We start from the raw sequence: 24,963 nt of genomic DNA, 5'->3' as shown, positions 1-24,963 counted from the left end.
CCTGTGTTGATGTGCTTGTGATTATTCTTGTAATATCCTGTGTTGTGTTTGTGATTATTCTTGTGATATCCTGTGTTGACGTGTTTGTGATTATTCTTGTAATATCCTGTGTTGATATGCTTGTGATTATTCTTGTGATATCCTGTGTTAATATGTTTGTGATTATTCTTGTGATATCCTGTGTTGACGTGTTTGTTATTATTCTTGTAATATCCTGTGTTGATATGCTTGTGATTATTCTTGTGATATCCTGTGTTGACGTGTTTGTGATTATTCTTGTGATATCCTGTGTTGACGTGTTTGTGATTATTCTTGTAATATCCTGTGTTGACGTGTTTGTGATTATTCTTGTAATATCCTGTGTTGATATGCTTGTGATTATTCTTGTGATATCCTGTGTTGACGTGCTTGTGATTATTCTTGTGATATCCTGTGTTGATGTGTTTGTGATGATTATTGTAATATCCTGTGTTGATGTGTTTGTGATTATTCTTGTAATATCCTGTGTTGACGTGTTTGTGATTATTCTTGTGATATCCTGTGTTAATATGTTTGTGATTATTCTAGTGATATCCAGTGTCGATGTGTTTGTGATTATTCTTGTAATATCCTGTGTTGTGTTTGTGATGATTATTGTAATATCCTGTGTTGACGTGTTTGTGATTATTCTTGTAATATCCTGTGTTGTGTGTTTGTGATTATTCTTGTAATATCCTGTGTTGATGTGTTTGTGATTATTCTCGTAATATCCTGTACTGATGTGTTTGTGATTATTCTTGTAATATCCTGTGTTTATATGTTTGTGATTATTCTTGTGATATCCTGTGTTGACGTGCTTGTGATTATTCTTGTGATATCCTGTGTTGATGTGTTTGTGATGATTATTGTAATATCCTGTGTTGATGTGTTTGTGATTATTCTTGTAATATCCTGTGTTGACGTGTTTGTGATTATTCTTGTGATATCCTGTGTTAATATGTTTGTGATTATTCTAGTGATATCCAGTGTCGATGTGTTTGTGATTATTCTTGTAATATCCTGTGTTGTGTTTGTGATGATTATTGTAATATCCTGTGTTGACGTGTTTGTGATTATTCTTGTAATATCCTGTGTTGTGTGTTTGTGATTATTCTTGTAATATCCTGTGTTGATGTGTTTGTGATTATTCTCGTAATATCCTGTGCTGATGTGTTTGTGATTATTCTTGTAATATCCTGTGTTTATATGTTTGTGATTATTCTTGTGATATCCTGTGTTGATGTGTTTGTGATTATTCTTGTAATATCCTGTGTTGTGTTTGTGATGATCATTGTAATATCCTGTGTTGATGTGCTTGTGATTATTCTTGTAATATCCTGTGTTGTGTTTGTGATTATTCTTGTAATATCCTGTGTTGATGTGTTTGTGATTATTCTTGTAATATCCTGTGTTGATGTGCTTGTGATTATTCTTGTAATATCCTGTGTTGTGTTTGTGATTATTCTTGTGATATCCTGTGTTGATGTGTTTGTGATTATTCTTGTAATATCCTGTGTTGACGTGTTTGTGATTATTCTTGTAATATCCTGTGTTGATATGCTTGTGATTATTCTTGTGATATCCTGTGTTGATGTGTTTGTGATGATTATTGTGATATCCTGTGTTGATATGTTTGTGATGATTATTGTAATATCCTGTGTTGATATGCTTGTGATTATTCTTGTGATATCCTGTGTTGTGTTTGTGATGATTATTGTAATATCCTGTGTTGTGTGTTTGTGATTATTCTTGTGATATCCTGTGTTAATATGTTTGTGATTATTCTTGTGATATCCAGTGTCGATGTGTTTGTGATTATTCTTGTCATATCCTGTGTTGATGTGCTTGTGATTATTCTTGTAATATCCTGTGTTGTGTTTGTGATTATTCTTGTAATATCCTGTGTTGATGTGTTTGTGATTATTCTTGTAATATTCTGTGTTGATGTGCTTGTGATTATTCTTGTGATATCCTGTGTTGTGTTTGTGATTATTCTTGTAATATCCTGTGTTGATATGCTTGTGATTATTCTTGTGATATCCTGTGTTGATGTGTTTGTGATGATTATTGTAATATCCTGTGTTGTGTTTGTGATGATTATTGTAATATCCTGTGTTGTGTGTTTGTGATTATTCTTGTAATATCCTGTGTTGACATGTTTGTGATTATTCTTGTGATATCCTGTGTTAATATGTTTGTGATTATTCTTGTGATATCCAGTGTCGATGTGTTTGTCATTATTCTTGTCATATCCTGTGTTGATGTGCTTGTGATTATTCTTGTAATATCCTGTGTTGTGTTTGTGATGATTATTTCATATCCTGTGTTGACGTGTTTGTGATTATTCTTGTAATATCCTGTGTTGTGTTTGTGATGATTATTTCATATCCTGTGTTGACGTGTTTGTGATTATTCTTGTAATATCCTGTGTTGATGTGTTTGTGATATCCTGTGTTGATGTGTTTGTGATATCCTGTGTTGATGTGTTTGTGATATCCTGTGTTGATGTGTTTGTGATTATTCTTTTGATATCCTCTGTTTATGTGTTTGTGATATCCTGTGTTGATGTGTTTGTGATTATTTTTGTAATATCCTGTGTTGATGTGTTTGTGATATCCTATGTTGATATGTTTGTGATGATTATTGTGATATCCTGTGTTGATGTGTTTGTGATTATTCTTGTGATATCCTGTGTTGATGTGCTTGTGATTATGCTTGTAATATCCTGTGTTGTGTTTGTGATGATTATTGTAATATCCTGTGTTGTGTTTGTGATTATTATTGTAATATCCTGTGTTGATGTGTATGTGATGATTATTGTAATATCCTGTGTTGATGTCTTTGTGATTATTCTTGTGATATACTGTGTTGACGTGTTTGTGATTATTCTTGTGATATCCTGTGTTGACGTGTTTGTGATTATTCTTGTGATATCCTGTGTTGATGTGTTTGTGATATCCTGTGTCGATGTGTTTGTGATTATTCTTGTGATATCCTGTGTTGACGTGTTTGTGATTATTCTTGTGATATCCTGTGTTGATGTGTTTGTGATATCCTGTGTCGATGTGTTTGTGATTATTCTTGTGATATCCTTTGTGTATTTGCCACTCAAGTGCCAGGTAAATCCACTGTGGGTTCCCCTGTTTCACCAATTATTAACTGGTGTGTGTCCACTTGATCTTGTCGATCTCATGTTGCAGGATCTCTGTGCATCATTTCCTGTTCGATGAGGTTTCATGTTTTTAATTTAGCTTCCTTCCTGTGTGCTGGGATGATTATTGCAATTAATGGTGTGCAAGATGCAAGAAAAGGCTCGGACTGAGAGTTCATCACACACGCAGGCACAAAAAATGACTCATGTCAGCTCAAAAGCTGCGATTGCACGAAACGAAATCCCTTGATAACGAAATTGTTGGTTGTTGGATAACAATAGGTTGCCAGCAATTGGTGGAAATCTATGATCTTGGAACCCACAATGGTGCAGGGTTTACTGTATTGCATGATATTTCAAAAAGTTGTGGACGAGTTCTGACAAAACTCATTGGATGAATTGGTTCGGTGACGAGAACAAGCCGATCATGTTGTGATGCAGGTTCGGATCCAGATGTGGCCCATCAATGGGATACAAATTGTAAACTGCACAGCTTTGTGGAGATATGCACTCTCCCAAGTGCCATTGTCGTTATACCGTGTTGTGTTTATTATTGTAATCCTTGTTGTTCTATTCAGCGTTTTCTGTAACATTGCCTCGTTTGGTTCTTTTTCAGCATTTATATTCACTTATTGCAGACCTTGCTTTCAATGAACAGTTGTGTAAAGGGAATCTTTTTACTTTCTGTTTTCACCCTTCAGTTTTTCCTACAATCTGGAACCTTGGTTCATAGTTTCTTGTGTTTGTTCAAATAAATTTGATTTCAGGAGGAAATTGAGTAAAAGGTTTCTGTGTGAGCTTTGCTTTGAAGCTGACTGTGTGCCAGCGTTTACGCCTTTGTTTCCTGGCAGCCATACTCATACCCTGAAGTGATGTTCGGTTTTCCACATGACGTTGTACAGTACACACATGAGGCAACTGCAAATAGCAAGCCGGTGTTGTTCACGAGATGCCGAGCAGGCTGTACACCATCGAGTAAGGCAATTGATTTCATAGTTTTCATTGGCTTGCCTGCTTTTATTTAACTTGTTCCGTTCATTCTCAATCAACTTTTTGTTTCTTTGGTTTATTGCATCCTATGGTTGCAAAGGCGTTGACACAGGGTATTTTACTTTCAGGTGAAGTGCAACTTCCATGCCACTAAGTTAGCATTCTCGACAAGGATGAAACGAGGATAAAGGGAATTGGTGAGATGAGAGATTACAGTATTCTACATTTATAGGCTTAAAGCAAACAACACCACATATCTGGAGATTCAAAAGCAAACAACTTATCTTTCTTTGTGTTTTCCTTCGAAATATGCTTAAGTGTGCCAATTTTGTAAATTGCTGTGTGATTGTGATCTTTGGGGTTATTGACAAAATCGAACATTAACCAAACAATGAGTTTTATGTCTAATGGTAACACAATGGTTATTATTAAAGGAAAATGATGTGACTTCCTGATGTGACTTCCACTTTGGTGCAGTGGGATGGCTCGCATGCCCTGGTGACCCAGAAAGTTATACTGGTGGGAGCATTAGCTGCTGGTGTGTTGAACTGAGGCACACAGGTCAAAGAGTAGGGGCCAGACAGAGTGGTCTCACAAACAGGATGGATGAGGTTCTTCAGCTTTTTTACTTGGTGAAAAGTTTTTTTTTTTCACCAAGCATATTGGTCTGTATCATTTGTCTGTAGCGTCCCTCTGTCTTTCTGTTTGGCTGTCTATCTGTCTGTCTTTGTCACATGATCTTGGCCACAGTTTTCAGGCAATCGTTCTGAAGTTAATTTTGCAAAGCAACACTTAATTTTGGTAAAGATCCGAATCCGAATCCGAATCCGGATCCGGATCTGAGAATTTTAAAACTGATTCTTCACAATTGAGAGATAGGGACAAAAACAATATATAGTACGATATCTCACAAGGTTATGGATGGATTCGGACAAAACTTGGTGGACAGGTTTGGAGTGCCACAAGGAAGAATTGATTCAATTTTGGTGAAGATCCCGAATCTAGATCTGGATACAAGAATTATTTAATTTTAAACTGATTCTTCACCATTGAGGGATGGGGCTAAAATCGATATTGCATGAGATCTAAAAATGTTGTTTACGGATTCGGATGAAACTTGGTGGCAGATTGGGTGTGTGAAAAGGACCATTTGATTGATTCTATCCGAATCCGAATGTTGGTGAAGATCCGAATCCGGATTCGAGAATTTTTCAGGTGATTTCTTCACCATTGAGAGATGGGGCCAAAAACTATATACAGCATGATGTCTCAAAAAGTTGTTGACAAGTTATGACAAAACTAGGTGGATGAGTTGGTTATGTGACGAGAACAAGCAGATTCGATTTTGGCGTAGGTCTGGATTCAGATCTGACCTATCAGTGGCATACAAAATGTAAACTGTTCAGCCTGGTGGAGGTATGCACTCCACCGAGTGCCGTTGCGTTTCTCCAAGTGTCACTCTATGAGTGTTTTTTTTTTCATGTTGCCATCTTTTCGAGTGGAGATTAACACAAACATACTCACACCACTAGGAGTTGTGACTGCTGGTGTCGGGACTGGAGTAGATGGAGTAGAAAGCAATTTAAAGGTTACATCCGAGTTTGCCCAAACAGATGATGATGAAAAAAAAAAATGACCGTTTTTACAGCCATTTTTCTCTGCTGTGCAGGGGTTGGGCTTTTTCTTGAGGCAATGTTTTATGGCCGGATGCCCTTCCTGATGCCAACCCTGGTCGCCTCTTAGGACACACAGGGATATGGTACACCTATGCTAACCGGGGCATACACCGGGACCAGTACACTGGTACTCATTTCGCTGACCTCGGAAGGATGACAGGCTGAGTCAACCCCCTGGTGTTAATTCAGCAGTCAACAGGGCTTGAACTCTGGACCCTGGGATCCCAAGCCACCACCCTAACCACGAAGCCAACACCAGGCTTATGAACAGATGATGATGATAAAAGGAAAATATGTTTTGTTTCGTTTTCGATGTATTGAATTTGTTGTTGAAGATTTATCTCTTTTTAAACTCTGAGAAAGGCATCTTCATTTGTTTTTGTGTTTTTCTTCCTATTTCATTATATTTTATTTTTTCACAAAATATAATTGTTTTCCACATTTTAAGAAATGTTTGTTTGTTTTTATTTTTTATTCATATCATTTTAAAGTTGGTTATTGGAAATGACTCCAATGTCCTTCCTTGTACTCAGACACACTGTGCAGGATACACATGTATGCATTATTTACATTTGCCACTCAACACCTCCTTCAGCTCAGCCGATGCAAACAAAGTGGTCTGGCAGAGGAGACGTGTTCGTTGTGGGCCTACCAGTGGACAGGGAGCACCTGATGAGAAAGGCCCTTACCATGAAAAACTCCTCCAGCTTCCCCTGTTTTTAGATCCTTGTGGAGGATCTCTAAGTCTTAGTCACGTTGTTGTTCTTCATCTTCTACTTGTGGACTTTTTTGTTTCACAGCCTACATTTTTCATCGAAACTTCCTGAAACTTGGCGTATGTATGTAAAAATACCCTGCACAGACAGTAACCATCTCCGATTTTGAAAATTCCTCCTAGAAAAAAAAGTTACGACGTCAAAATATCTCCGCTTAGAATGGAAATCGCCGAAAAAATTATCTCCGAAACTAGGCAAGCTTTTTGGATTCTGTTTGTGGGAATCGAACAGGGCATTAGCAGAGATGAATTACCGCACATGTGAAGCATCACTATGATGTCATATCAATTTTTATGATGTCACTCCAATTTTGTGACATTTTTTTGTTTCACAACCCAGAGTTTTCATCGGATCTTCGTGAAACTTGCCATGTATATGCAGAAAGCCCACGCGCAGGCAGTAACCATCTCTGATTTTGGAAATTCTTCCTAGAAAAAAAGTTGACGTCATAATATTGCCGCTAATGGAAATCGCCTATACCATTATCTCCGAAACTAGGCAAGCTGTTTGAATTTTGTTTGCGGAAATGAAGCCGGGCATTAGCACAGATAATTTATCGCAAACCTGATGCATCACAATGACGTCATATTCGTTTTTATGACGTCATCATTAAGAGGACGAGGATCTTCGCTCATTTGAGCTTGATAGACCACAGTTCTATCAGCTGGTCACCCCCCCCCTCCCCAACCCCCTTTCCCTCTTTCCCCGCTCACCAGGAAAACAGATTTCTACTTTTCTTCCCTTTGTCTTCTGTGATGGTGGAGTGGGGGCTTTTCCACCTCTGCTCCTGGTCCTCTTATTAGCTGGAGACCTCGAGCAGAATCCAGGGCCCATCTTCATCTGACAAATGCAAAAGAGTCATAACAAGAAAACACACCTCCATACGATACAAAAACTGCCACAAATGGCTTCATCTAACATGCCCCAACCAACAACCTCGCACTTCAAGATAAACTGGACATGCTCGGATAAACTGGATAAACTGGACAAACCAATCACCTCGGACAACAAACACGGCCTGACTTTTTACCCTTAACCCTACACAATACATCCAACAACAACAAAGCAACTCTCATAAGAATCATCTGAACACACCACAACAAAATATCGATGGTAAGTTTAGGAAAACTGAACTTAAACCACTGATGATACGAGCACAACATATACACAGCTTTCATCCAAAGAATCAAACTCACGTCAACCACCAGAACACCAAAATGTTATAACTACCCGTAGTCTGGCAGATAAGTGAAATATTTGGAGGAATTGTGCCTTTGATGATGCAAGCATGAACTTTGGCACACTGTTAGATCATGCCCTAAGGAAGATATTTAGCTATTGGGCCATCGCAGAATTGTCCTGTGGCTAAAATGGCTGCCATTTTCCAAAACGGCCACCACCGGTTGTTATTTTACCAGTTTCTCAGGTTATAGACTAGCTTGGATATTGATTCTGGTGGCTAATCATACATTTTCAAGGATGAGGGATGCAGTGGTACTATTTATAACATGCTAGCAACTACCAAACTACATATATCGAGCATTCAGGGAATTAAATAATAGTAAAACCATCAAATATTAGCAGAGTTATGCACATTTTCCGGAATTTCAGAATCAGCCGATGAGTTGTGTGCTGATCTCATAATTATGTTTATGTGTGTTCATATATTTTGCTGCATATTCACACAGAACATCATAATAACGTCACAATAATAATCTATGTTGTTAGTACAACTTTTGTATACTTGTGTACACTAGTAACAATGCCTAATCTGCATGTATATCTGTATGCTTTCAGTTGACCTGGACTGTGACTGTGGTGGCAGCCAACATATTTTCCTGGAGATTTCAGATTATGGTAGAGTGGTGGTGGTATAACTAGTAAATACTGTTCTCATATTATAACCAGTAGATACTGTTCTAAAGTAGCATAGTGCATAGGGACAATGGCCAAACTATACAAGGTGGTGTGGACCCTGATGAGCCGAGCTCATCAGGTAAACAGTACCCGGCCACAGACTGGAACAAATGTGTTCTATGTCAGGAACATACAGATGAGGTGCTGACATGTCCATATAATTCAGCACGTGGCACAGATGGGGCAGGATACAGGACCATAGCTAAGCATCTTGTAGCATTCGACAAGATCAGTTGCCTGCCAAGAACACTAAAACTGTCACAACTGGATGATGGTCAGGGCATCGAGGCAGCATTCCGGGTTCACAAAGCCAAATGGCATGACTCCTGCAGACTGCAGTATAACAAAACAAAACTTCAGAGGGCTGAAAAGAGGAAAACACACCACGATGATGATCCAGAAACCCACAAGTTCACCCGTCGGAGCATTGAACGTGAAACTCGTTCAGCAGAGACATGCTTCTTCTGTGACAAATCTGCAGCAAAAGATGCTTTGCGTAATGCATCAACATTCGAACTTGACATTCGTGTGAGGCAGTGTGCCCTCAAACTACAGGACAAACACCTCCTATTCAAAGTCAGTGTTGGAGATGTCATTGCCCAAGAGGCTAAGTACCATGCTCAGTGTCTTGCCTCTCTGTACAATAAAGCGAGGGACACAAAGGCACAATAATCTAATGTTGACACTGTTAACCATGGAATTACATTCACTAGACTTGTCGCCTATATTGAGGAAGTGCGCATGGACAAGATGGTTGCACCAGTGTTCAAGCTAACAGACTTTGTGAATCTGTACAGTACCAGGCTGGAACAACTGGGGACACACGTGACGGGGCGTGTACACTCCACTAAACTCAAGAACAGAATACTGGGTTGCTTCCCAGACATGGACGCTCACAAGCAAGGTCGTGATGTGGTGCTCGTGTGCAATGAGGATGTTGGTGCTGCATTAGGGAAAGCATGTGAGCACGATGCTGACAATGATGTAGTTCATCCAGCCAGAGCTTTGATCATCTAGCCTTTGTTGATGTCACTAGAGCCTTCTGTGCCTTGGCTGCCACACCAGCAGGCCCATCGCCAGGGCTCAGTATTAAGGGGGGCATATGAATTGGATGGAGGGGGGGGGCACAATTATAATATTTAATATTTTTGATAACCTGGTATGCTATTGTATCCATGCAGCTTTGACGCATCTATACTGAGGTTGCCGTCGCATACTATCCAAATTTATCTCAGCTAGATTTAACATGTTCCGATGTTTTTTGGCGTAAAATTATTTTAATGCAGAAGAGCCGCAACAAACTGGCACATTCACAATGCAGATATTCAATGATTAGACAATTGGCACCAATTCAGGTGCACTTATACAAGGTGTTGTCAAGAATTGGCATTAGAAAATTAATATACCAGAGATACAATGACTAAACGGGGGAGGTTGGCACCCGAATCAGTGCACTTTCAAATAAGATACAGTTGGCTATGACCTGCGATCATCACGTGAAACTATCAACAGCAAATACGACCAGCCTGAAGATACCACAAGGTCCACATTTAAAGCAGTCAATTACACAGAGGTAAGGTTATGCACAAAGCACGAGATATGGGATATGCAAAGCACCAAACACAACATTTAACTTAAACATCAGAAGTACAAAGCAGCCGACCACGGCGAGTGCTGACCACAACCACAACCTTTTTCCTTTTCTTAGCCATTTCGTATATCCATGTCTTTTTCTACTGCTGCTAGCTAGCGCTCTCCGTGACTCGTCCCTCGTGACTCGTGTCACTAATCTCATGACTCGCCAGATTTGACGGTTGACGGTTTTATTTATTAAATGATGCATTCACCAAAAACAGGTTTTATCTGCATTATTTCAAATGTAAGCACGATTGCAAACACACATATTTTAAAATTTCTATTAGAAAATTACTTTTGTAAGATGGAGGATTGTGAAGATCACGTGGTGCACTTCATCTTTAATTAAGTAAATTTATGTCTTTTCCTTATTCATATTGTTACGAATTTGGGAATTCGTTTGCACACAACATTCAAGTTCCTTTAGTCAGCTATGTCGATAAGTGCTTGTTCCCAAGATAGCTCACCTTCCATTGTCTTAATGTTCAGAAATCGATTAGATGCGCTGCGGATCAATTTAATAGTTAAGGAACGAAATGGAGACGTCCTTCCCCCCTCTTCTGCGAAGAGGAAGAAGAACCCTGCCGTCCCGTGACTCATGATGTCAACAACTCCCTCCCACCCGTGGTAGAGCGGGGGATGGAGCACGAGGGCATGAGTCATGAGTCACGCCGGGAGCGGGGGAAGGGCGGGAGAAGGATAAGAGGAGATCTTTTCTTTTGTTCGTGGGCAGAGTTGGAGAAGGGAGTTGAGGGGAGTCGTTCAGCAGACCGTCGAGTCCTGCTTGGCTTGCGTTCGGGTTGAGGCCTTCGGAAGCTTTTTGCTTCGGCTGGCTCATTGAGCTTCGGCTGCGGCCTGGCTCAGGAGGAGGCTGTTTGCTTTGGTGGTTCAGTGAGCTTCGGCTTCTGTTTGGCTCGGTAGAGCTTTTTGTTTCGAGCTGCTTTGTTTTGGAAGGAAGTTGAGCCGGTTGCTCGGCTCGAGCTGTGAATGGTGGTTTCTTCTTCTTCTTGGTTTGTGGAACTCTTTGTTCTCCATTTTGGTTCCCGGCTTGGTGCGACTCATCGACCTCCTTGGAGGTGGTTCCTTGGGGGAAGCGGCGCATCGATGGGAAGGATCGGCGCCTCGTCTCACCAGCACGTGTTGAGAAGCGCAGGAGGATTTTCGGGAGCTCGGGAAGGATCACAGCTCACGGCGATTGGATCCAGCTCGCTCTCGCTGGAGCCCGGGTCCGAACAACTTGAAGACCACACAAGGTGGAGAGGTTCGAGATAGGTTCTGTTTCAGCTCACCTGTCCTCCGAGCTGGAGCCCGTTATTAAAGGCCTCTGCCACCATTTCTTGGGTGTGTGTGTGTGTACGTACGTGTGTCCGTGGGCCTGTCTAATAAGTAGGAAATTAAGTGCTTTGTGTGCTGTAAATGTTTGCATTGCATTTTGTATAGACGGTCGTAGTTCTTTTGTCATGCTTTTGTTGCTTGTATAATTGCATACGTGTTTTGCCTTGTTTAATTGCATATGTGCTTTATTATAATGAATGTCCTTGTGTGAATGTAAACCTGTTCGTTGCGTCCATTCCTTCATTGAACTGCCGTATTGAGATCTGAATAGATAGTTGGTTTCCTAATAGCCAGTAGAGTGATCGGGTCCAACGGGACTGCACGATAATACCCCGCTCGGTTATCCTAAAAGGAAGCGAGCTGCTTAAGCGGCTCGTTTCCAAGCGGTCCCGTTGAGGTACAATCTCTCGGTAACCTACCCGCGCGAACAATTAGGTAAATCGAAAATTTGGCAATCGGACCCTGTAACGCGCAGGTAGAGTGCGGACAAGGTTGTGGTGTGGTTAAAAACGCACCCGTGGCTGGTTTCCGGCGTTGATCTGGAAATCCACGACTGGATTCTCCCTTCGGTGGGAGAAGCAACCACTATTGGTTAGATGCGGTCGTTCGCACGCCGGCGGGCGGAAACTACAACAATATTATCATATCATGACTATATTACATTTATACCTAACTTACAACCAATCAGGTAACCTGCTTAATAGGGCCTACATATCGAAAACTCTGATTGGCTATTCCTTAAAACTAAATGATCCACGATATAATATAACCACCCACAACATCGACATTCGACACGAGGTCTTGCGGCTGTCTGTCGTCTTGGCTGCTGGCGTTGGTGCTTGCGTTATCTTTTATCTTGTGGGCTTGGACTCTATTGTCTTGCCAATTGCTTTTGGAGATGCGCTGGCAAGCGCACACTTATCTCTTGACTGTTATTCAAAGAAGGATATTATTAAAGAACAGTTTATCCAAGAAGGCCTTATTATTCACCACGTTGAACATCTGGAATAAGGGTTTTAGTTCACGCAGGTGAACTCTTAAACAGCAAGGCGTTCACAGTGGGCGCTCGTCCTTAAACACCAAGTTGTTCACAGGATGCAACAGGGCATAAATTGGTGGCGTACAAGTGGGGGGGGGCACCAGATGTGCCATGGGGGGACATTGCACCCAAATCCCCCCCCTACCGATGGGCCTGCACCCCAGACACCATAGACAACTGAATGGGGTCTCTGGAGCGTTTTGTGGTATTGCTCTATAAGTGCACTAGCAGCTTGGAATCAGTCAATCAGGCACGCAATCAGCTGTTCACCCAGAAAGGTAGACACATTGAAGGACTCCCTCCGACACAAGCAGCACTGATTCAGCACAAAGAGGGCTGTCTACCAAGCTGGTCACTGCTGGGGACAGATGATTGTTGCAGTCCCAGAACTCCCATCCCCAGGTGACTGGGGGTGGAAGAAGAAGGACACAGGTGGATGGGAAGTTCACTGGAGCACACTGCCAGAAGCGACCCAGGCCTGCCAAGAACTCATACGCTGTGGATGCAAAAAGGGGTGCAGAGGACAGTGCAAATGTGTCAAGGCAGCACTTCAGTGCACTGCCCTTTACAACTGTGGTGGACTGTGTTCTTGAAGCTAACATTACATTTCATTGAAAACCTGTAATATTACCATGGAAGGCCTTACCTGGTTAATAATGGAAAGACTGTCATAGACCTGCCCTCACCACTAACATGTCAAACAACAATGGGACATGCACTATTGATTTGCAAGATGCAGCATAATCTCATGAACTGTGTGCTCATATAAATAAACTACCAAATATTATAAAGGAAACATTGTGAAGACTGCATTGTACTCTCATTAATATGTCACAGTTTCAAAACTTGTACATGTATAACTCCACCAATATTAAATGCGTTTATAATTTTACTATTATTTATTTCTAAGCTAGATATATGTACATAGTTAGGTAGTTGTTAGAGTAGTTATAGCATGTTGTAAATAGTACCACTGCATTCCTCATCCTTGAAAATGTACGATTAGCCACCAGAATCAATATCCTAGGTAGTCTAGAACCTGAGCAACTGGTAAAACAACAACCGGTGGTGGCCATTTTGGAAAATGGCCGCCATTTTGGCCACAGGACAATTCTGCGATGGCCCTATAGCTAAATATCTTCCTTAGGGCATGCTCTAATAGTGTGCCAAAGCTCATGCTTGTATCATAAAAGGGCACAATACATTCCCATATTTGCCGGACTACCTGCAGTGACGACAGACACACCACACGGTCTGGGATCGGGCCTCCTCACGATACACAAGGACATTTATTTCACCACTCCAACGACTCAAACTAAATCGGCACTTCCCATAGCTGACACAACCACTGAAGTAAACTCAATTAAAATTTGACCATGAAGCAAAACCTATGTAATTATATCAACATGTACATTCCACCGCTAACTTAATGTCCATCTGAATCTACTCCAAATTTGCAAACACTTGCCAATACACCCAACCTTATATTCGGGGCCAATTCCAATATCCACAGCCCCACTTGGTTTAATATCCCAAGTGGAAAACCAATGTGGACAGCGAAATCCACTTCAAATCCTTGTCGGAGGGGCTGGGGACAAAAAAGGGAAAGGTTTTGAGGCAGGGTATAAAGGGACAGGTTTAATGGGGGCAAAATGTAGCAAAACATGAGGAGTGTGGAACTTTTGAACACGCATAAAACAGTTCATTAAAACAGTAAAACATGATGTAATAAAACACAAACAGTGGGGAACAGATATAAGGTCAACAGAAGGTGAGATAGCCAAGCAAAACATCAGGTAAGTTAACGAAAGTTTATGAACCAGTGTTGATATGTAGAGGCAATTTGGGTGTTTATTAATGATTCCACATGCGAGTTGAGGAATGGTGACGTGTATATATATATATATATATATATATATATATATATATATATATATATATATATATATATATATATATATATATATATATATATATATATATATATTACCCACTACCTGTGCACGTCAATCGACTCAATGCCCCTGCACGTAAACATTTACGATAGTGTATCCTGAAAAGGACATATTCCACTCGCTCGTTCTCGCTCACACCCATGTGGACTTTTGAACACGCATAAAACGCTGAGCCGGTTTGCCATTTGATTTGCTTCATTCACAATGAGCACTTGAAAATGCATTGAATTATTTTGTAAAACCATGTTCATATGATTGTAAAGTGCTGCTCTGGTTGCTCCGTCACCGATGGTGGACGGAGGTTGTGTGTTTCACCCCTGTCTGTTTTTGTTAATTTCACAAGTATATTGGTTGGTCTGGTCTGTCTGTCAGTTTGCTTGTTTGTATGTCAATCACCTGCAGGTCACTTTTTTTGACTCCAATCTTCACAAAACTTCACAACCTGGGAGAGACAGTGACGAGCTCAAAGCTTCTCGGTCCACTTAATGATTTCATCAGAGGAGACCACGGATTCGCTGTCCATCTGTCAGTCCCAATTGTGGTTTTTTTAGACTCCCCCCCCCCCCCATTTTCCCCATAAAGTGACATTTTGAGGAACGGAACGGCACTCAAGAGAGTGCATACCTCCACCAGGCTGAACAGTTTACATTTTGTATCCCACTGATATCCGGACCTGAACCAAAATTGAATCTGCTTGTTCTTGTCACCGAACCAACTCAAAACCTCGTTTTGTCGTTACTCGTCCACAACCTTTTGAGATCTCATTCTATGCATAGTTTTTGGCCCCATCTCTCAATGGTGAAGAATGACATAAAAATTTCTCATATCTGGATCCGGATTTGAATCTTCACCAACATTTAAACATTTTGTCCTTGTCACACACCCAACCTGTTCACAAAGTTTCTGCGGAATCTATCCATAACCTTTTGAGATATTGTGATATATATATATATATATATATATATATATATATATATATATATATATATATATATATATATATATATATATATATATATATATATATATATATATATATATAGTTTTGGCCCTGTCTCTCAATGGTGAAGAATCACTTCTTTTTTTTGTATACCTTGGCAAGGCTCATGTGAGAGCTAACACACAATGCACAGCAAAGGGGGGGCATGGGACAAGAGCGGCGTGGGAAGATAAAACAGTGGGGAACAGAGACATTTGGACATCTTTGGAAGGGATGGGGTGGGGAACACGGGGTATACAAGATGGACATTACAGGGACTTTCAGGAAGAAAGCAGGGAATTTGAAAGAGGTGGAAATGATCTTTAAAAATCCTCAGATCCGGATGCAGATTTGGATCTTCACCAAAATTAAGAGTTGCGTTCCTTGGTCGGTCACCTACATACACAACAAATTTCAGAACGATTGCTTAAAAACTGTGGCCAAATATCGTGTGACAGACAAACAGACAAATGCTCCAGACCAATGTACTTGGTGAAAAATATTTATTCGTCAAGTAACAAACAATCAAATAAGAAGGCGTTGGGCTGTAGCGTGACGGGTTTGATGAAAGTCATGCAAATTATGTCTGTCACCTTGATCATTGATATATATATATATATATATATATATATATATATATATATATATATATATATATATATATATATATATATATATATATATATATATATATATATATATATATATATAGACTGCCTCACTTTTGTCCTTCGGACTCCTCTGGTTAAGATTGACAAAGATAGCTGAAAGTGTTCGCGAGTTATTGCACTCGTAGTAAATACCGAGCCGTGCCATGCTACAAACGAGACAGACCGACATTTGGCAAAAAATTTCAAATTTCGTCATAAACAAACAAATTAAAACAAATTGCTCAGAGAGCGACACTTGGCAAACCAAAACAAAACAAAGTAGAACGGCACTTGGTGGGGTGCATTCCTCCGCCAGGCTGAACAGTTTACCTTTTGTCTCCCATCGATAGGCTGGATATGAACCAGAATAGAATTGGCTTGTTCTTGTCACCTAACCAACTCATCCACCTTTAGGTTTCTCATAACTCATCCGCAACTTTTTGAGATATCATTCTACATATAAGTTTTGGGTCCTATAATCTCAAATTTCGAAATTCGGCCTACGTTGACCTTTTGACCTTAAAAGTAATTGGTGGTTGAATTCAGTGACCTGATACGCAAATCTTCAAATTTCAAAAATCGCACCTGAAGTTTAAGTTTCGCCTCTGTTGACCTTTTGGACTATGTTGACCCCAAAAGTAATTGCCTTGAAATTAACAGGATTTTCATATCAGATCACTGAATTCATCCGCCAATCAGATGAAAATTGACAATTGTAGAAACTTGGCCCATTGTTGACGTCGCAAAATTTTGTCGCTTGGCCGCTGCATTGAGGGTACCTCCAATATGCGAAAGTTTCAGAATGATCGGCTGAGTGGTTTGGGTTGTAGGCGAGTGAACAAATACACAGTGAAATAGATCAACATACTTGCTAAAAATAAATGTTTTTTCCAAGTAACAAACAACCAAACTAACTGAACCGATCAACATAGTTCGTGAAAAAATTATCGCCAAATCCCAAACAGACGGACGGGTGAAAACGACCTCTGTCCACCCTTGGTGGTGGAGGTAATTGTGTTCAATGTGATGGAAAATTTACCCATATACTGTACTGTACACATAAATTGCAGACAATTGTGGATGAAGAGCATGCATGCTCTTGATAGCAAAGTACTTTTGATTTGATGAATGTTGGTTTGACCACAATATGTAAATATACCGAAAGAAATGCAGATCTGGATGTGATGATTGATGGATTGTTTTTTTTTTTTATTTCTTTTTAAAGCTTGATGAGACAGTTGAAAATTTGCAAAGCCTGAGATATTCCAATCCCAAATAGTCTCTGGAATGTGGGAAATTATTGTATTGAAGCCTATAATTACAATTTATTTTTTCTTCAACGTTGTGGGGTACCCCAGGACCCCCCCCCCCCATCTGGGCTCGTTGTATTGCTGGGACAATAAAACGCTGTTCACTTTTCTGGTTTCACACCCCCATTTGGGAATTCCTGGCAATGGGCCTGTTGTGGATACCGGATGGTATGTTGCTGGAATACGCCATCCGATGGTATGTTACTGCAGATGCTTTCTGTTGATATGTTATCGGATACGGTATTGGATGGTATGTTGCTAGATGTGCTTTTGAATGGTATGTTAGTAATGTTACGAGAAATGCTATCTGATGGTTTGTTGCTGGATATGCTATCGGGTCGTATGTTTCAGCATTCCTCCTTTCGATGAACTGCAGATGTTGAGCTGGATTGTTTTATTCTGGCCCTCAGGTGGTGTTCTCAGATGGCCAAAAGTAATTTGTTTGACTTTACGTTGTCCTTCAGTACGGGGCTACTTTATGTACTGAGAGGCAATGAAAACGCATACCAAATGAAAATTAACATTCATTTAATAGCATGTGAAAAAGGATCAAAATGGTAAGTGATAAAACCTGCATGATAGACGTCTGTTCTCGGTGTTTGATTGTGTTCGAGTCCGGTTTGTTGCTTGTGTATGGACTTTTGAGTCTGAACGTATCCATACCCTATAAAAGCACAGGTTGCCTTCGTTGTGAGGCCGTCAAGTAAAATGCTACGTCTAACGAATGATCAAAGGAACCAAGCCGTCGGGATGCTGACGAGTGGAATCGTTCGAGAAAGAGTTGCTCGACACTTTCATGACCACCAGTCAACAGTTTCTGGGCTGCAGAACCGATAGAGTCGCAGGAACGGTCAGCAACCTTCCTTGTCCTGGTGCACTGCGTGTGGCGTCAGCAGAACAAGACCGATGCATAATCGTCGGTCACCTCCGCAAGCGCTTCAGGACACCATGAGAAACGATCGGAACCATAAGTGGACAACTCATCAGTGACAAGTCATGACACGTCAATACCGACTTGCATGAAAACAATGGGCAGCAGCTGGTGGTACCTTGGGTGGGAGACTGTGGACAAACATCATCTTTTCCAATGAATCAAGGTATAACGTCAGTTTTCCAGATGGAAGTCTTCGCGTGTACTGTCGGCAAGGAGACCGTTTCGCTCAGGGCTGCATTATTTAGAGAGACCGTTTCGGAGGTGTTGGTGCTATATGAACCTTCCACACAATGCTGCAGAGATTACTGCAGCCTTACAGTTCCATCGGACAGTAACACCACAAGTTCTGATTCACTGCCTGTGTTCAAGCGTGCACCACCCAAGGTGGTCACACACAATGTTGACTTTACAGACCCCTGCATCGTTTGACTTTTTTTTTTTTTGACGTCACATGTCACACCACAATTTTCCCGTCTCTGTGCAGATTCCGCAGGTCTGTCCCTGACAAATCTCATGTGATTGCGTACATTGATCCCTTTTCTCATTCTTCTTGCGTATGGCAGCTATCATTTTTTTTGGGGTGCGACTATGCCGCTGATGCTGTGCCCCTATACCAGTACAGTGGTACTCATTTTGCCAACCTCGGAAGGACGACAGGCTGAGTCAATTCCACCTGGTGTTGATTCAGCGGAAGACGGGCTTGAACTCCAGACCCTAACCACAAAGCCAACACCAAGCTCCTTTTTCACATGCTATGAAGTAAATGTCAATGTAAATTTTGTAGGCCGATACGTTTCATTGCTTCTCAGTATATTATCAACATTTTTGGCCTCAAAACGATTTCTAATGACAGCGAAGCTGACGGTACGCCATGACAAATCCCCACGCTTCCCACCTAAGGTAAAGTTGAAATATCGCAAAAACAACCCCGTTCCACCAGGACTGACGTCGTATTTAGATTTTTAATCCTCCGCTGACGAGCCGCCGGAGGCATGACATGTTTTGGTTGTCTGTCCTTATGTCCATGCTTGTTTCCTCTTTTCTGTGCTCTATTATCGGATTGACACAATTTTCACCACAGATGCAACTACTCATGTAGAATGTTTTTAGTGATAATTAGGACATCATCGGTCACATGGTGTGGCAGCCATGTTGGAAAAAAGGAAAGACTTTGGACCTCTTTCTCCAAAACTGCTCCATGGGGAAAAATCGACACTTGGCACATGTCCAGTACTCCCTGTTGTGGAATTTTCGGCTTGATGTTGACTTCTGAGGTTTCGTTGTGATCGTTGTAGAATTCTTCATTTGTTGTGGAATCTTATTTCACTTGTGAGGGTTTAACGTTTCGCCGACTCAGTGTAAATCTCGTTACAAAAGTGAAAGACACGCAGAGCAAAATGACTGAACCACAACAAGAGCACTCTCCTTCAGGTTTAATTTTATTCTCTGCTTGTGAATTCAAAAACTCAGATGTCGGCATCCACCAGTTTATTCTCAAGTCTCTCTCACAATGAACTTGAGAGCCCCCATTTGTTGTGGAACTTTATTTGGTTCTATTTTATTTATTCTTACTTAAACATTAACCGTTTAATCGACCCGATTAATTCACTTTCCACAACGTGAAAGTACATTACGTCAGAGAGTTTTATTATTACTTGGTACTTGGCCAGTACCAAGGAGCACAACGCACTGAGATGCTATACATCCACAATGATTGCACTAAAACAAGATTACATTTCCAGGCATTTATATACTTCCATGGGAGAGTGGAGGGGCTGTTAACTCAAACTGCAATACGTGTCTTCTTGGTGAGAAGCACATGATGTAATTACGGCAAAAGTTTGCTGTTATCAGCCCAGGTCACATTGTTCCATAGCAAGACATTCTTTTTTTTTTTTTTTTTAACAACTTTTAGGGCAAAAGACTCTTGGCTAAAGGGAAGCATAAATGACATCCAATTCGACTCGTAGCATAGAAATTAAATTTATAAAACACCAGCAACCATTACAATTTAGAGTACATTAATATAATTATTTCTTCCACAATTCCCCCATTTTTTCCTTACAAGGAAAATTTGAATAATTATATTACACATGGTTACCATATCCCGTTCCTGAAGGAGAAAAATATTCGTTACTCAAGTTCAATCAACAATGGCAGCGAGTGCTCATATCAGAAAAGTAAGTGCATTTCCATTTAATTTATGGCCTGTTCATCAGCATGTGTCACACATTGAAAAAACATGGTCCCCGCAATCAGAAGATAAACAGGTCAGGGTGTAGATAGAGCACCCAAAGGGAAACGCAGTCGAAGCACTCCTTGAGCTGATGAGAAGGTAGATGTTGGCATATACGAGCTTGGGCCTGACACTGAGTTGAAGGAGATGAAAAGGACTCGAGAGGTGAACAGAGATCTAGCTCCAGCACAGCCCGGGCCCTCGCAGCAGCAGTTTGTGCAATCAGGTTTGATTCACCAAATGAGCTGTGCACGTTAGATTCAGTCGCGATGTATTTGCAGAGCAGCAATCGAGAGTGTGGCTGAGCACATTCCTCCAGGCAAGCACCACACAACGCCGACGTTAAGACTTTGCTCAACCTTCTCCTCAGTGGGTTTTTTTCTTTTCTTTTTTTTAACATTGCTCATCTTATCTCCTCAGGAAGAGCGTAGTTTCATGATCACGTATTGAATGCCCAATCACCCAAATCTGGGTTCTCCCCATCGTCCAATCTTTCGGTGGAAGTTCTTTCCAAAGCTTCACAAGACGAAATCGTACATTGCATGGTTCAACTGCTCTCAACACTCTGAAACAAACAAAATCAAGGTTAAGCATCGATTAAACATCATCAGTTAACAAATGGGGGCTCATGCATTTCCAGAAGCCTGACAAAGGTTCTTACAGAAGCATTCAACTTGCATTATATGTCGTCAATATTTTTTTATCCCTTTCCTTGTTATTTTTTTCCCCCCAAAACAACATGCTAAAATATACAGAAATCTCTTTTTTTTTTTTTTTTTGATGTCATAGGAACCGAAGGTGGATGGAAGTTATGTTTTCACACCTGTCTTTGTTTGCTTGTTACGCGTGAAAATCAAAGATTTTTCAAGTACATTGGTTGGTCTTGTGCGTTATTCCGTCTGTCTGTGTTTGTATGTCAGTCACCGAGAGGTCACAAATTTAAACCGATCTTCATGAAACTTCAGCACATGGTGGAGTATTGTTTTTCTGCTCAAAAAGTCAACATTGGCCAAAGGTTGACAACTTAGTCAAATTCCTAAAATCCTCAATTTTCATCCGATTGACTAGAAATTTGAACAGGATTTGCATATCAGGTCACCAAGTTCACCACCAATGATTTTTGAGGTCAACGATCAACATAGGCCAAAAGGTCAACACTAGCCAAATTTCTAAAATTGTCAGTTTTCATCAAATTGACTTGAAATTTTAAGAGTTGCATATTTGTTCATTCAATTCAACCACCAATTATGTTTGAGTTCGACATACAGTAGCCCAAGGGTCAACGACTTGGTTGACATTTCTAAAAATCCTCAATTTTCATCCGATCGACTTGAAATTTGAAGAGGGTTTATATTTCAGGTCACTGAATTCAACTAGCCAATTATTTTTGAGGTCAACTTGGACAAAGGTCAACCAACAACTTTGGTATTTCTAAAATTGTCAATTTTCATTCAAATAACTTGATATTTGAAGAGAATTTGCATCTTTAATCAATTAATTCATCCACCAATTATTTTTAAGGTCAAATCTGTTTTATGGATTTTGCAAGTTTCGTGCACGACATCTTTCGTATTTGTTTTTTGAGATGTCCTGTTCACAAACAAATTGTGGATGGATTCGGAGGAAATTTGGTGGAGAGCTTGGGTATGTGACGAGAACAAAATGATTCCATTTTGGTGAAGATCCGGATCCGAGAATTTTTTAAGTGATTGATTTTTTTCACCACTGAAAAATGGGGCCAAAAACGACATGCAGCAGGATCTGTCAAAGTTGTGGACGGATTCGGCCGAAACCTGCTGGATGAGTTGGTTAGGTGACCAGAACAAGCCAATTAAATTTTACTTCAGATTTGGCCTATCAGTGGGATACAAACTGTAAACTAATTGGTCTGGCAGAGGAGAGAAACTAACCGAGTGCGCTTTTAGTTTTTTTGATGATGTCATCGGTGGCTTTGTTGTGATGTCGTAATTGCAAACGTCGAACACTTTATCCGATCTGTATGAAAAATTCTGAGGGTCATCTAGGGCTAAATTGTATGGGGGTTGGGGATGGTGGGGGGATTTATGACGTCATCGGTCACATGGTTCGGCAGCCATATATTCTCCCAAATGGCTGAACATATCGAGATGAAACATTACAGGTATGATCGCCTCTCGATGAGCAACATAAAGTTTTTCACCGATGACATCACAGGGCGCATGGTTTGGCAGCTTTGATTAAAAAAAAAAAAAAAGAATCGACCTTTAAAAATCCCCTCCAGAACGGCTTGACAGGTCAATGGGAAACTTCACCCACATGTTCCCCAATGCTTGGGATACTAGGGTGTTCATGAATAATTATTTAGTCACATGCTCTGGCAGCCATATTGGATTGAACAAAAATCGTTAAAAAAAATTATTTCTCTTGAAACACTTCATCAATCGACGTGAAACTTTATAATGATGATGGAGTTGTCATGGGGAGTATATGTTTTGATTTTCAACCTGATCGGATGCACGGTTTGGCAGCCACAATTATTTAATATTTTGAATTTGTGGTCAGGGATTTAAATCAAACTCTGTGAAAGTCTGTATAATATAATTTGGGTGAGGGCGTATGTCGTGACGTTGAAGTGCCCTTCTAGTTAATTCCCCCTGGTCCCGTTTTGATCACTTTGACCGCAAGTCCGCCCTTCTTGGGGCATGATCCAGCGGTCAAATCAAAGAAAATGGTTTGATATTTCATGCGTCCCCCAACGTTGATTGTATATACAAAGTTTCATTTTAAAAAATGTGCCTGTGATTGCATTTTTTGGTATTTAACGTTTTGAACCCGCACCAGGGAGTGCGAACAAAAGTGATTCTGCTCTTGCACCTTCGTGCCATGTGGTGATCACCACCACCAAGTTTGGTGAATTTCTGACAAACTGTATAGAAGGAGATAGTGTGACGGACAGACAATTCCAACATCTTCCCCGTTTTCTTTCAAAAAGTGTGGAGATGACAATCGTACCAGAATGGCAATGTGTGTTGGCCGTCCGGTAGATGTGAAAACTTCAACAGCAGGATTACGTCAAAGGTAGGAGTCTCACAACAATGTTTAAATTGTCATGACAACACACTTTTTATTCAAGTTGGAACGGTTTGATCACATTTTGATTGAGCTCTCTGAACAATGTGCATATGTTCAATAGTAATCATAATTTATTATGATCTGCTTTGCACACCAACCTGCTTTAAGCACATGCTTGGTGAATTGGCTGCTGCGCCGTGCTCGAAGCATGCGCTGGAACGTTTCCCATTGCCTGTATATGGAATCTGCTTGTACAACGTTCGTTCCCACAATGCACTCGGCTTGTGTGTTGCCATGAAACACCTTTTATGAGCAAACCTTCACTTTTATGCTTGTAGTACTCGAGCTCGTGCATTCACTTTTACAAAGCTTACACGAGTGTGGCGCAAGTTACACATGAGGAAACGCGATGGTGTTTTGGCAGTGTAGTTTATTTACTAACGATGTGATTATGTTTATTTTTTCTTGTACTTTTATTTGAGAAGAGAGAGTTTTGAGTTAAACACTCACAGCCTGCGACTCACATATATAATACAGCTCAGAATGCTTGACATTTTAATTCCAATGGAAAGAAAAGCATTTCACTTAAAGGAATGTTTTCCTCATTGGATTCTCTCCAAGTTGAGCAAGCGATCCCACGCTCTACACCATCCATCTTTTCCTCACACCCAGTCCAGTCTTCATCATCCATCTTTTCCTCACACCCAGTCCACCCACAATCACCATCTTTTCCTCACACCCAGTCCAGTCTTCATCATCCATCTTTTCCTCACACCCAGTCCACCCACAATCACCATCTTTTCCTCACACCCAGTCCAGTCTTCATCATCCATCTTTTCCTCACACCCAGTCCACCCACAATCACCATCTTTTCCTCACACCCAGTCCACCCCACATCCATCTTTTCCTCACACCCAGTCCACCCCACATCATCCATCTTTTCCACACACCCAGTCCACCCCACATCCATCTTTTCCTCACACCCATTCCACCCCACATCATCCATCTTTTCCACACACCCATTCCACCCCACATCATCCATCTTTTCCTCACACCCATTCCACCCCACATCATCCATCTTTTCCACACACCCAGTCCACCCCACATCCATCTTTTCCTCACACCCAGTCCATCCCACATCATCCATCTTTTCCACACACGCATTCCACCCCACATCATCCATCTTTTCCTCACACCCATTCCACCCCACATCATCCATCTTTTCCACACACCCAGTCCACCCCACATCATCCATCTTTTCCACACACCCCTTCCACCCTACATCATCCATCTTTTCCACACACCCAGTCC

The 24,963-nt window shown here is 40.8% G+C and overlaps 1 protein-coding gene across 11 annotated transcripts in view; it reads left to right on the top strand.

Annotated features, from left to right (window-relative positions):
• BLOC1S1 (biogenesis of lysosomal organelles complex 1 subunit 1) overlaps nt 1-24,963 on the top strand; it is an 83,530-nt gene that overhangs the window by 38,186 nt on the left and 20,381 nt on the right. The window contains exons 4-6 of one of the 11 annotated variants that reach the window (XR_015056748.1): nt 4,021-4,144; nt 4,288-4,356; nt 6,431-6,449. The exons of 8 other annotated variants lie outside the window; for them this stretch is intronic. The gene's annotated coding sequence lies outside the window, so the exon portion shown is untranslated. Of the gene's footprint in view, nt 1-4,020; nt 4,145-4,287; nt 4,357-4,636; nt 6,218-6,430; nt 6,450-24,963 lie in introns of those variants that run through there. 2 more of the 11 variants (XR_015056749.1, XR_015056747.1) reach the window with 2 other exon arrangements.

The sequence above is a fragment of the Eptatretus burgeri genome, chromosome 3 (assembly GCF_056783735.1).
Source record: "Eptatretus burgeri isolate ZD-2024b chromosome 3, Ebu_testis_v1, whole genome shotgun sequence".
In the NCBI taxonomy this organism is placed as follows: domain Eukaryota; kingdom Metazoa; phylum Chordata; class Myxini; order Myxiniformes; family Myxinidae; genus Eptatretus; species Eptatretus burgeri.
This window is presented reverse-complemented; position numbering and strand designations above follow the sequence as displayed.